The 12,450-nt window shown below is 37.5% G+C and overlaps 1 protein-coding gene and 1 pseudogene across 2 annotated transcripts in view; one reads left to right on the top strand and one right to left on the bottom strand.

The window, feature by feature from the left end:
* Positions 1–12,450, bottom strand: part of ERC2 (ELKS/RAB6-interacting/CAST family member 2) — a 931,911-nt gene that overhangs the window by 367,900 nt on the left and 551,561 nt on the right.
* Positions 2,531–2,840, top strand: LOC308507288 (ATP synthase subunit g, mitochondrial-like; annotated as a pseudogene). The gene has a single exon. The product of its transcript is annotated as an ATP synthase subunit g, mitochondrial-like (transcript).

The following is a 12,450-nucleotide window of genomic DNA, read 5'->3' as shown; positions in this document are numbered from 1 at the left end:
ACCCATTCCAGCAATAGCTCCTGGCCCCACCTGCAACCCATGCTGGCCTCAGCTATAGTTCCTGACCAGCACAGCTTACTCCCAGGACTCTCCACTGCCTGTTCCAACTACAGCTTCCAGCTGACCTGCCAAGGCAGTCCCTGATGTGGTTTGCTCTGGGACACATTGTGGCTCATACCAGCTCCATCTCCAGTTCCAACCCAGATGCAGCTTGCTCCTGGAACTTCCTGTGGCCCTCTCTAGCTACAGCTATAGCCAGACTGCCAAAGTGGCCCCAGCATGGCTTGCCCCCAGGACTCCCAATGGCCTGGGTCGGGACCAGTTCCACCTCCAACCAGCCTGCCAAAGACACCTGGCACACTCAGTCTACAAAGCGGAAGCTCCTACATAAGGCTACTCATTCAAGACTGAGAGAGGTTACTCTTTCGCCTGATTCATAAATAAAAACACAAAATGAGGAGACATATTAAAATATGTTCCTAATGAAAGAACAGGACAAAATCCCAGAAAAAGAACTAAATGAAACAGAGACAAACAATCTTCCACATAAAAAATTCAAAACACTGTTTATAAAGATGCTCAACAAACTCAGGAGAAGAATAGATGAACTTAGTAAGAACGTTAATAAAGAGACAGAAAATATGAAAAAAAAATATCAATAAGAATCAAAGAATACAATAACAAAAACAAAAAATACATTAGAGGAAATCAACAAAAGGTTAGATGATTCAGAAGGCCAAATCAATGACCTGGAAGACAAGTAGTGGAAATCACAGAATCAAACAACAAGAAGAAAAACGAAAAAGAAATGTGGATAGTTTAAGAAATCTATGAGACAACATCAAGCATACCAACATTTGCTTCATATTGGTCCCAGCAGGAGAAGAGAGAGTGAAAAGGATAGAAAACCTACCTGAAAAAACAATAATGGAAAACTTCCATAACCTGGTGAAGGAAATAGATGTCCAAGTCCAGGAAGCACAGAGTCCCAAACAAGATAAACTCCAAGAGGCCCACACTAAGACACATTATAATTAAAATGCCAAAAGTTAAAGATAAAGGCAGAGTATTAAAAGCAGCAAGAGAAAGCAGTTTGTTACACATAAGGGAAAACCCATAAGATCATCAACTGATTATCATTTCAGCAGAAACTTTGCAGGATGGAAGGGAATGGCATAATATGTTCAAAGTGATGACAAAAAACCTGCAACCAAGAATACCCTAATTCAGAAAGGCTATCTTTCAGAATTGAAAGAGAGATAGTTTCCCAGACAAGCAAAAGTTAAAGGAGTATATCACTACTCAGCTGGCACTACAAGAAATGTTAAAGGGAGTTCTTTAAGTGGAAAAGAAAAGGCTAAAACTAAAAATAAGAAAATATAAGAAAAAAATCTCACTGATAAAGGCAAACATTTAGTAAAAGTAGTGGATCAACCAATTATATAAAGCCAGTAGGAATGATAAAAGGCAAAAGTAGTAAAATCATGTGAAACTACAATAATAAATTAAAGAATGTAAACACAAACACATGGTGGAAAATATGATGTCAAAAAACATAAACCTTGGGGGAGGGTGAGTGAAAAATATAGTACTTTTAGAATGCATTTGATCTTAAGTGACCACCAACTTAAAGCAGACTGCTACAAACATAGCTTGTTATACATGAATCTCATGGTAACCACAAACCAAAAACCTATGATAGATACACAAAAAATAAAAAGAAAGGAACCCAAACGAACTACTAAAGAAACTCATCACTATACAAGAGAAGAAAGCAAGAGAACAAGAAACAGAGAGCCACTAAACAACAGGAAGCAATTAAAATTAAAATAACTACATACCTATCAATAATAACTTTAATTGTAAATGGACTAAATGCTCCAATCTATAGACATAGAGTGGCTGAATGGATTAAAAAGACAAGACCCATCCATATGCTGTTTCCAAGAGACTCACTTCAGATTGAAAGACACACAAAGACTGAAAACAAAGATTGAAAAAAGGTATTTCATGAAAATGGAATTGAAAAGAAAGCTCGGGTAGCAATACTTACATTAGACAAAATAGACTTTAAAACAAAAACTGGAACAAGAGACAAAAAAGGTCATTACGTAATGATAAAATGATCAATCCAACTAGAGGATATAACACTTGTAAACATCTACACACCCAACAAAGGAGAACCTAAATATATAAAGAAATATTAACAGACTTAAAGGAGAGATTGAGAGTTATACAATAAAAGTAGGGGACTTCACACTCCACTTACATCAATGGGTAGATCATCCAGACAGAAAAATCAACAAGGAAATAAGGCCTTAAATGGCACATTAGACCAGATAGACTTGTAGATATTTACAGAATATGCCACATAAAAATAGAAGAATACACATTTTTTTTTCAAGTGCACATTGTCCAGGATTGACCACAGCAGGCCATAAAAATAATCTCAATAAATTTAAGAGGACTGAAATCATATCAAGCATCTCACCCAATCCATCCAAGATCACGGACTTCCTGTTCTAGAACCATGGCCCAATTTGTCTGTAACCTCACAGAGAAGGCCCTGGCTAGAAAACACTACTGTGACTTACTACATAGAAAACGTTGGCCACATTTTGGCACTATGCCAAGGTTGAGCTGGTTCCTCCAATCCCTGCTGAGATCACTACAGCTACTCAGAGCTTGACAAAAATAGTCAATAGTGTTCAAACTGGTAGCTTCACACAGCTCACAGTTAAGGAAGCTCTGCTGAATGGTTTGGTGGCATTTAGATGCGGGTGTGGCTCTACGTTGGTGAGATCACAGGCAAGCATGGCATCATTGGCTATCATGTTTGAAGACCAATCTTTAACATCTGTTTCTTTTGCATTTATTATTTGAATGTTTTGGGGCCTTGTGTCATCAGACTGGTATTTGAATAAAACATGTCAAAAATCAATGTTTTCTATATCAAACACTGCATGATATTTCTGTATCAAACACTATCACACTCACATTTTCTCTTGCTATCAAGTTGGATTGTCTTCTGCTTTAATAATGTTAATATAGTTCTAAATTCACCTCTTTGCTTAGCCTAAAATTCGAAAGGATATATCTAAATATACCAACCTGGTATCTATCTATCTAATCTATCTAATCTATCTATCTATCTGTCTATCTGTCTATCTATCTATCTAATCTTATCTATCTATCTATCTATCTATCTATCTATCTATCTATCTAATCTACCTAATCTACCTAATCTATCTATCTATCTATTTATCTATCTATCTATCAGGATAACATTTTAAGTTAAAGGTTGGAAATATAATATTTTATTTCCATAAATGTTGGGGGAAAGGCCTTGAGAAAATGAGAACTTGCTACAGTAGGAGAAATAATAATTCCATGTACCAAAATGAAATCATGTCAGTAGTATAAAAATAAAATTTCGATGGTTTCTGATTAATAAACTCAGAGAAAGACCTTTTGACAACACCTATGTCTGAAGTGTTGGGATACTTGGTGGTATTCTAAGTATGTATCTTTATAACATCTTCAATGCCCAGACGGAGTGAATGAGAGTTGTGACCTACATTTTAAACCTAATTTTGATATGTGTGTTACTATTAATCTATCTGGTTTTGCAATTTTTATAACCTATCTTTGCAAAAATAATAAAAATACCTTATGGATATTTAAACAGAGTGATAACTCAGAATCATACTTGGATCTAAAAAATATATTACGTACTAAAATAAACAGAAGCGATTAGTTATCAAAAACCAAAAAGAAAAGAAAAACAAACAAACAAACAAAACAATGGTATGAAACTAGAAATCACTTACAAGAAGAAAAATCGAAACCCAAGTTAAACAACATGCTACCAAACAATCAATGGGTTAACAAAGAAATAAAGCAGGAAGTTAAAAAAAAAATTCTTGAGACAAATGAAAATACAATGATCCAAAATCTGTGTGACACAGCAAAAGCAGTTCTAAGGGAAAAATTCATAGCACTACAAGCTTACCTCAAAAAATAAGAAATATCTCAAATAAACAATGTAAACTTACACCTAAAGGAACAAGAGAAAAAACAAATAAAGCTCAATGTGAGTAGAATAAAAAAACAACAACAAAGATCAAAGTGGAAATAAAATAGAAACAAACAAACAAAAACCAATATAAAAGATCAGTGAAACTAAAATCTGGTTATCTGAAAAGATAAACAAAATTGGTAAATCTTTAGCCAGACTTATCAAGAAAAAAAAGAGAGGACCAAAATAAATAAAATCAGAAATAAAGAGGAAAGATGACAACTGACAGCACAGAGACATAAAGTATTATAATACTATGAAAAATTATACATCAACACATTGGAAAACCTAGAATAAATGGATACATTTCTAGAAACATATAATCTTCTAAGAATTATTCAGGAAGAAACTGAAAATCTGAACAGACCAATTATTAGTAACAAAATTGGACCATAATCAAAAAACTTTCGACAAATAGAAAAGTCCAGGACCAGACAGCTTCACAGGTGAATTCTACCAAACACTCAAAAAAGAATTAACACCTATTTTCCTCAAACTACTCCAAAAATTCCAGGAGAAGGGAAGGCTCCCAAGCTCATTTTACAAGGCCACCATTAGTTTGATACCAAAACCAGACAAAGACAGTATAAAAAAGAAAATTACAGGTCAATTTCCCTGATGAAAATAGATGCAAAAATCCTCAACAAAAGATTAATGAACCAAATCCAGCAATACATTAAAAAAGATCATACACCATGTTCAAGCTGAATTTATTCCAGGGATGCAAAGATGGTTTAATATCTACAAATCAATTATGATACACCACATAAACAAAACAAAAGACAAAAATCATATGATCATCTCAATAGATGCAGAAAAAGTATTTGATAAAAGTCAACCTCCTTTTATGATTAAAAAAAGCAACAAAGTGGATATAGAGGGAACATAAAATAATAAAGGCCATATATGATAAACCTACAGCTAACATACTCAATGGGAAAAGCTAAAAGCTTTTTCTCTTAGATCAGGAAAAAGAAAAGGATGCCCACCCTCACCACTCTTATTCAACATAGTACTGGAAACCCTAGTGACAGCAATCACACAAGAAAAATAAATAAAAGTTATCCAAATTGGAAAGACAAAAGTAAAACTGTCACTATTTTCAGATAGCATAAAACTATATGTAGAAAATCCTAAATACTCTACCAAAAAACTATTAGAACTAATAAATGAATTCAAGTAAAGTTACAGTACACAAAATTAAAATTCAGAAATCTGATGCATTTCTATACACTGTTATTGAATAACCAGAAACAAAGAAAACAATACAATTTACAGTCCTCAAAGAGAATAAAATACCTAGGAATAAATTTTACCAAGGATGTAAAAGAATTATCCTCCAAAAACTGTAATACATCGGTGAAAGAAATTAAAGAATACAAAATAATGGAAGGATATACCATGATCATGGATTGCAGGAATTAATATTGTTAAATTTTCCATACTACCCAGAGCAATCTACAGATTCAATGCAATAGCTATCACAACACCAATGTCATTTTTCACAGAATTATAACAAATAATCCTAAAATTTATAGGGAACCACAAAAGACCTTGAATAGTCAAATCAACCTTGAAAAAGAAAAACAAAGTTGGAGGTATCACTCTCCGTGATTTCAAACTATAATATAATGCTATAGTAATCAAAACAGCATGGTACTGGCACAAAAACAGACACATAGATCCATGGAACAGAATAGAGAGCCCAGAAACAAACCCACACTTATGTGGTCAATTAATCTATGACAAAGGAGGGAAGAATATACAATGGGGAAAAGACAGTCTCTTCAATAAATGCTATTGGAAAATGAGACTGATACATTTTTAAAAAAGAAAGGTAAAGGAAAAGAAATAAAAAGAATCTGAATCCCTTTCTGACACCATAAAAAAAAAAGAACACCTCCAAATGGATTAAAGACTTAAATATAAAATCTAGAAGATCTAGAAATAAACTGACTCTTAGTAATATTTTTCTGGATATGTTTCCTTGGGCAAAGGCAACCAAAGCAAAAATAAAGAAATCGGACTACATTAAAGTACAAAGCTTTTACATGGTGAAAGAAACCATGAACAAAACGAAAAGGCAATACACTGAATGGAAAAAGATATTTGCTAATGATATACCTGATAAATGGTTAATAACCAAAATGTAGAACAAATGCATACAACTCAACATTTAAAAAAAACAAGAAATCCAATTAAAAAATGGGCAGAGGACTTGAATAGACATTTCTCCAAAGGAGACATATAAAAAGATGTTCAACAAATCAAAACCACAATGAGGTATTATCACCTCACACTTGTCAGAATGGCTATTATCAAAGACTTCAAATATTCAGTGTTGTCCAGCATGTGGAGAAAAGGAAACCATCATGCACGGTAGGTACACAGGATTGTAAACTAGAGAAGCCACTATGGAAAACAGTATGGAGACTTCTCAAAAAATTAACAACAGAACTATCTTATGACCTAGCAATTCCACTTCTGGGTATTTATCTGAAAGAAAACAAAAACACTAAATCAAAAAGATATATGCACCCCATATGTTCACTGCGTCATATTTTGTAACAGCCAAGATATGAAAGCAACCTAGGTGTCCATTGGTAGATGAATGGATAAAGAAGATCTCGTATATACATACAACGGAATGTTACTTGATCATAAAAAAGAATGACAGCTTGCCATTTGTGACAACATGGATGGACCTAAAGGATATTATGCTAAATGAAATAAGTCGAACAGAGAAATACAAAAATCATATGATTTTACTTATATGTGGGATCTAACAAAAAATTAAATAGAAACAGATACAGAGAACAAACTGATAATTGCAAGAGGGGACGTGGGTGGGGGACCGGTAGCAAAGGGGAAGGGATTAAGAAGTACAAACTTCCAGTTATAAAATAAGTCATGCAAATGTAATATACAGCACAGGGAGTATAGTTAATAATATAATTAAGTACGGTGACAGATGGTTACTAGGCTTATTGTGGTGATCATTTTGTAAGGTATATAAATGTTCTATCACTATGCTGTACATCTGTATGTCAACTATAATTAGGAAGGAAGGAAGGATTAAAGGAAAGGAAAGGAAAGGAAAGCCAAGGAAAGCAAAGGAAAGGAAAGGAAAAGAAAACAGAAAAGAAAAGAACAGAAAGAACAGAAAAGAAAAGAAAAGAAAAGAAAAGAAAAGAAAAGAAAAGAAAAGAAAAGAAAAGAAAAGAAAAGAAAAGAGAAAAAAGAAAAAAGAAAAATATCAGAATTGTGGTCATTCCAAGTGCTGACCCAGATCCTGATTCTACATGTAGGATTGCCTGTGTCCTCTTGACCCCATTTCCATTAATAAATTGTTCTTTATTCTAATCAATGTACTATTAATCCCTCCCCCCAAAAATGAGAAAGTAGCTTGGATTCCTCCTTTCTGAATCTCTCTCATTGGTTGAAGCTGACCTGTCTGCAATCTGTAGACACAGAACCACTGAACTGGGTTTCCAAGTTCACTTGCCACCTGACTACTTGGGGCACGCACCAGTTAGTTTTACATTAACCCAGCTTTAACAATTACACCTTGGATTAATGACTTGCAATCTACCCTGGCCATTAGCAATAAGCACATGGAAAAACCTTGGCACCTGAGAGAAATAATCCAGAGTTTTTACTGATGGAAATGCCAGGTTGGCTTCCAACATCATGACTTCTAGTATAAGGTGAGGCTGCTCTTCTCAACACCTTAGAAATAGCTCCCCAGGCCAAGGCCTCATACTCCTCCTAATTCACATGGCCCTGGCCAGTGAGTATTGCATTCTGAGGACCACCTGTGGCAGAGACTCAGGTATCTATCATTCGAGTCCTAACATGACCACTGTTTCTAGCTTTGTGCCAATAATCCATGACCCTTGAAGTCTGTTTCATAGATGTTGCCCATGGTGCCTCCCGTGTTAAATGTTCTCGAGTTCTGCAAATGTTTCCTTTGCTATGCAAGCAAGAGCATTAAAAAGCAAGAAACATGTACCCTGCTGTGGTGATCATTAGAAGGGCTCACAACATGCCACTTCTCCTTACAGGCACATGATAGGAACCTCCTTCTTTACGTTGTTGAGCTTTGGCCAATACAATCATTGTCATACCCAGGTAGAAGCACTTAAGTGTTAGTGCTCGACCCCCACCTTCCCTTTTCCCTGACATGCTAAGAGTAGAGGCATGTTTCAGATGATGTCTTCTTCAGTCTGAGTCCCTGAGTGATTACAATGAAGCCCAAGGCCAACCCATATGACCCAAACAAGTCCTTTGTTGTGCCACATTACGATGAGGAGTTGTCAGTTCCCTACAGCTTGGCATGGCCTATCTTGACTGGTGAATTGTCAAACTTGTTATCAGGTGTGCTACACCTGCCTTCTCCTCTCCACTACCTATACTAATCCCCTCTCATGAGGAAACTGCTTTTTATTCTGGCTACCTTATGGAAACTCTACCCTTGCAGGCCACGGGTAACTTCCTTCTTACCAAGTGTCTTTTCTTTGCATGGCTAAACGCTCCCCCAACTTCTTCCCCTTCTGCAAAATATTGTCACCTTCTAGCTGGCTATGTATATATTGTTTGTGTCTTAAAAACCAACAGATTAGAATCATGGCTTCCACACTTACTACTATGTGACTGACACAAGTTCCTTCATCTCTTTTAGCTTCTGTTTCCTTATCTGGAAACAGGGACCATGTTGCTTACTCTAGTAGATGCTTGTGGGCATTGAGTGAGATGACGTAGCCTATATGTGATTTCTTCTTCTTCTAACGGATATGAATAAAATAACCGTTTTCTGATAAGATAAATTACATTCATTGTACAGAATTTAAAAGACATAGATATGAAAATTTATTTTTTTTAAATTTAAGATTAAATAATGACATTTTTTTAGTTAAGATTATGCCAAATCCGAAATAAGTCAGACAGGAAAAGTAGAGAACCATATGATTTCACTGATATATGGTATACAAAACTGAAAACAACAAAATAACAAGACAAACAAATGTGAACAAAAACTCATAGACACAGACAATAGTTTAGTGGTTACCAGAGGGTAAGGAGGTTGGGGGGTGGGAGATGAGGGTAAGGGGGATCAAATATATGGTGATGGAAGGAGAACTGACTCTGGGTGGTGATCACACAATGGGATTTATAGATGAAGTAGTACAGAATTGTACACCTGAAATCTATGTAACTTTGCTAACAATTGTCACCCCAATAAACTTAACACACATACACGCACACATACGCACAAAGATTTGAGGTGTGTGTGTGTGTGTGTGTGATTCAGATGCTATACAAAATTTTGTAAACAGTTTTCAATAAATGTCTCATGAGAACTTTCCCCTTGTCATTAAACAGTTTCTTAGAAACAGTTTTCCTGGTGAGTGGGGCTGTATCTGACCCCATTTTTCTAAAACCCAACACTTTCCTTGGGTTCTCTGAAGCTCTCTTTAGAGTGGGAACCTATTTTCCCTGTTTCTTTAGTAAATTCTTCAACTTCTGGTAGTCCACACCTGGGTCCTTACCCTTATGACTCTATCCTAGAGACATTTTCCTCATCTGGATGGCTCCTCGGAAGGATTGAGATCTGTCTCCACAGCTCTCACCTCCAGGCAGATAATTCTCCAAACATTGTCTTCTTTTACTCACTTGACCTTTTCCATATATACCTAACCACCTGTTGGTCACTTGTATTTGGATGTCCTAATATCACTTTAAATTCAGGATGACCAAAAGCCAACTCATGATCCAGTAACATCTGCCTAAACCAAATCCTTATCACCAATCCCCTCCCTCCCAACCTCCCACTCCTTAACCAACCCACCATTTTGGTCCAATACCCTGAGCTTTTCTCAATCACTCATGTTTAAGAACTCAGAACCACTTTTGTCTCTTCCTTCTCCTTCTTTCCTCTTTTATTTTCCATTCATCATCAAATTCTATAGTTCTTTTTGGAATACTTCTTGGATCCATCATTCCTTTCTATCATTACTTTTGATGCCGCAAACTTGGGTCCCCTCCCTTCCCACATATATGATAGAGTTGAAAATAATTGTGTGTGTGTGTGTGTGTGTGTGTATGTATTCCTAGCCTTTGTCTCTGCCTCTACCCACACCAGAGTGTATCTCTCAGCCAGGTCTGTTCTTGAATTTTAGGAAATGGATTTAGCAAATGGGTAGCAAAGTGGACGTGTGAAACTGGGTGCCAAGGTATAGGACTCTGGAGTGCAGGCTATCATGATCTATGCCAGGGGTGTCAAAAGTGTGGCCGGCGGGCCAACTACGGTCCTCAATCCATTGTGAATTGGCCCGCAGCAAATTCCAAAAATATACTCAGTTTACTTAAATAAGCCAGGTGAGGCAATACGTACTTCACCTTGAGTGAGTGGCCCGGCTGTTTGTGTATTTTACCGCATATGGCCCTTGGTAAAAAATGCTGAAGGAAGTTTGGACACCCCTGAATCTATACAATAAAAAGTGGGAGAAAGAAATGGGAGAGGAAAGAGTAAGAATGAGCATGGAGACTGAGCATGAAGACAGGTTTTTTATTTTTATTTTGTTTTAAGGGCAGAAGGAAAAAAACCGGGAAAAAGAGAACAAGGGAAGAGAAATAAAAAGTTACTACGGGTCATTCTGGGGCCCTTCAATGTTTTCCAAAGACAAAAATGAAGGTTAGACTTTCCTGGTTTTTTTGTTTTGTTTTTTCAGTTATCGTAACTGCATATCTTTGACCTGGGCCCCATGGGGCTGAGATTAAAAGATGTGCCACAGGACTTGTCACAGCTTATCTCCCTCCTTCCAGGAAAATAAGCCTAAGCCATCAATAGTTTGTCAAAAACTGTACCACTGGCCCAGCTCCGACATCTCGCGGGGCTTCCAATTACCCACACTGGTGGTTCTCAAACGGCGTTCCCTAGAGCCTGAAGGTTCCACAACGTCATCTAGGGGCTGACGAACAGGACAGTGGAGTGGGAAAAGCAGCGTGAATCAACAGAGGTCTACATCCAGCATCCCACACTCAAAGGGGGTTGTTCTACTGTTTTTCATTTCATATCTAGCATTCCACTTAGGACTTAAATTTTAAAACATTTAAAAAGTATTTTAAAACACTGAGAATGGTTAAAAGCCTGGATTATGAGGCCAAACTGTCTCAATAATACCTGCTTTGCCATTTATCAACCAGAGAACCACGGGAAAGTGTCTCAGTTTCCTCATCTCGAACACTAGTCCTTCTCGTCAGAGTTGCCAGTGCTGAATGGGGCAGTGAATGTAAAGCTCTTAGTGCAAAAGGGAAAAGAGAAGAGGTAGCACAGCGCAGTGGTTACAAAGGGCGGGGGCTAGCCTACCACTTACTAGCTGTGTCACCTGGGGGACTTATAAAAACTTTCTGAGCCTCAGGTTCCTCACTTGTGAAGTGGGGGTAAAAGCAGAACTAAGCTTGGAGAATTTTGAAAAGATTCAGTGGGTTAACATGCCTGATGCCCTAAGAACCACGCCTACTACTTAGTGCCATGGGACTCTCAGATCTCATTAACACGGTGCCTAGTAAGTTTTCAGTAAGTGATGCTTATTCCTGAATTCAAGATCTTGTGCTTGCTCTTGTCTACCCTCCACCAACCACGCACACACATGCAGACACACCCCTGGCTGTCCCTACGCTGACCCCTCCAATTAGGGATCTCACCCACCCCCCGGGGCTCTGTCACAAGGCCCTGGCGTCTTTCGCAGGGTGCAGTGATTAAAAGCTGGGAGATGTGCACTCCTTACTGCCTTTATTCCACCGCTTCTCTGGGCAATTCCGATGTGCCAGTCCCTCTGCCAGGTACCAGTGACAGACTTGTTCTCAGAGGCTATCTGGTCTGGCAGGCCAGACCTTCAATCAAACCTTTAACCAAACAACTCTTTCATCACAATTGTGATTTAAAAATGATTAAAGTACTGCGAGATTAGCAAGAGTAAAACAGGAGCCAATCCTGCCAGAGTCCTCATGGCCTGCCTCCCTAAAGCAGGCCAGCGGGAGTGGTCTGCTGGAGAGGAGGGTAAAAACGGGGACTAGGGACTCGTGGGCCGTGGACCTATCCATTAGGGACCTTCTGCTTGGACAATCACAATGATTATGAGCCACTAAACACTTCCGAGAAGTTCAGCAGGAAAGCAACCCATTTGTCTCCATTTAACACAGCACTGGCTTCTTTTAGAAGCATATCGGTTGGTAACTCACCAGACAATAATACCGTGTTTCTCCGAAAATAAGACCTAACCGGAAACTAAGCTCTAGCATGAATTTTCAGGATGACATCCCCTGAACAGAAGCCCTAATGCGTCTTTTGGAGTAAAACTTAATACAAG

Source organism: Rhinolophus hipposideros (genome assembly GCF_964194185.1).
Source record: "Rhinolophus hipposideros genome assembly, chromosome: 14".
NCBI lineage: Eukaryota > Metazoa > Chordata > Mammalia > Chiroptera > Rhinolophidae > Rhinolophus > Rhinolophus hipposideros.
Note: the sequence above shows the minus strand (reverse complement) of the source record. Positions and strands in the feature narration are given on the sequence as shown.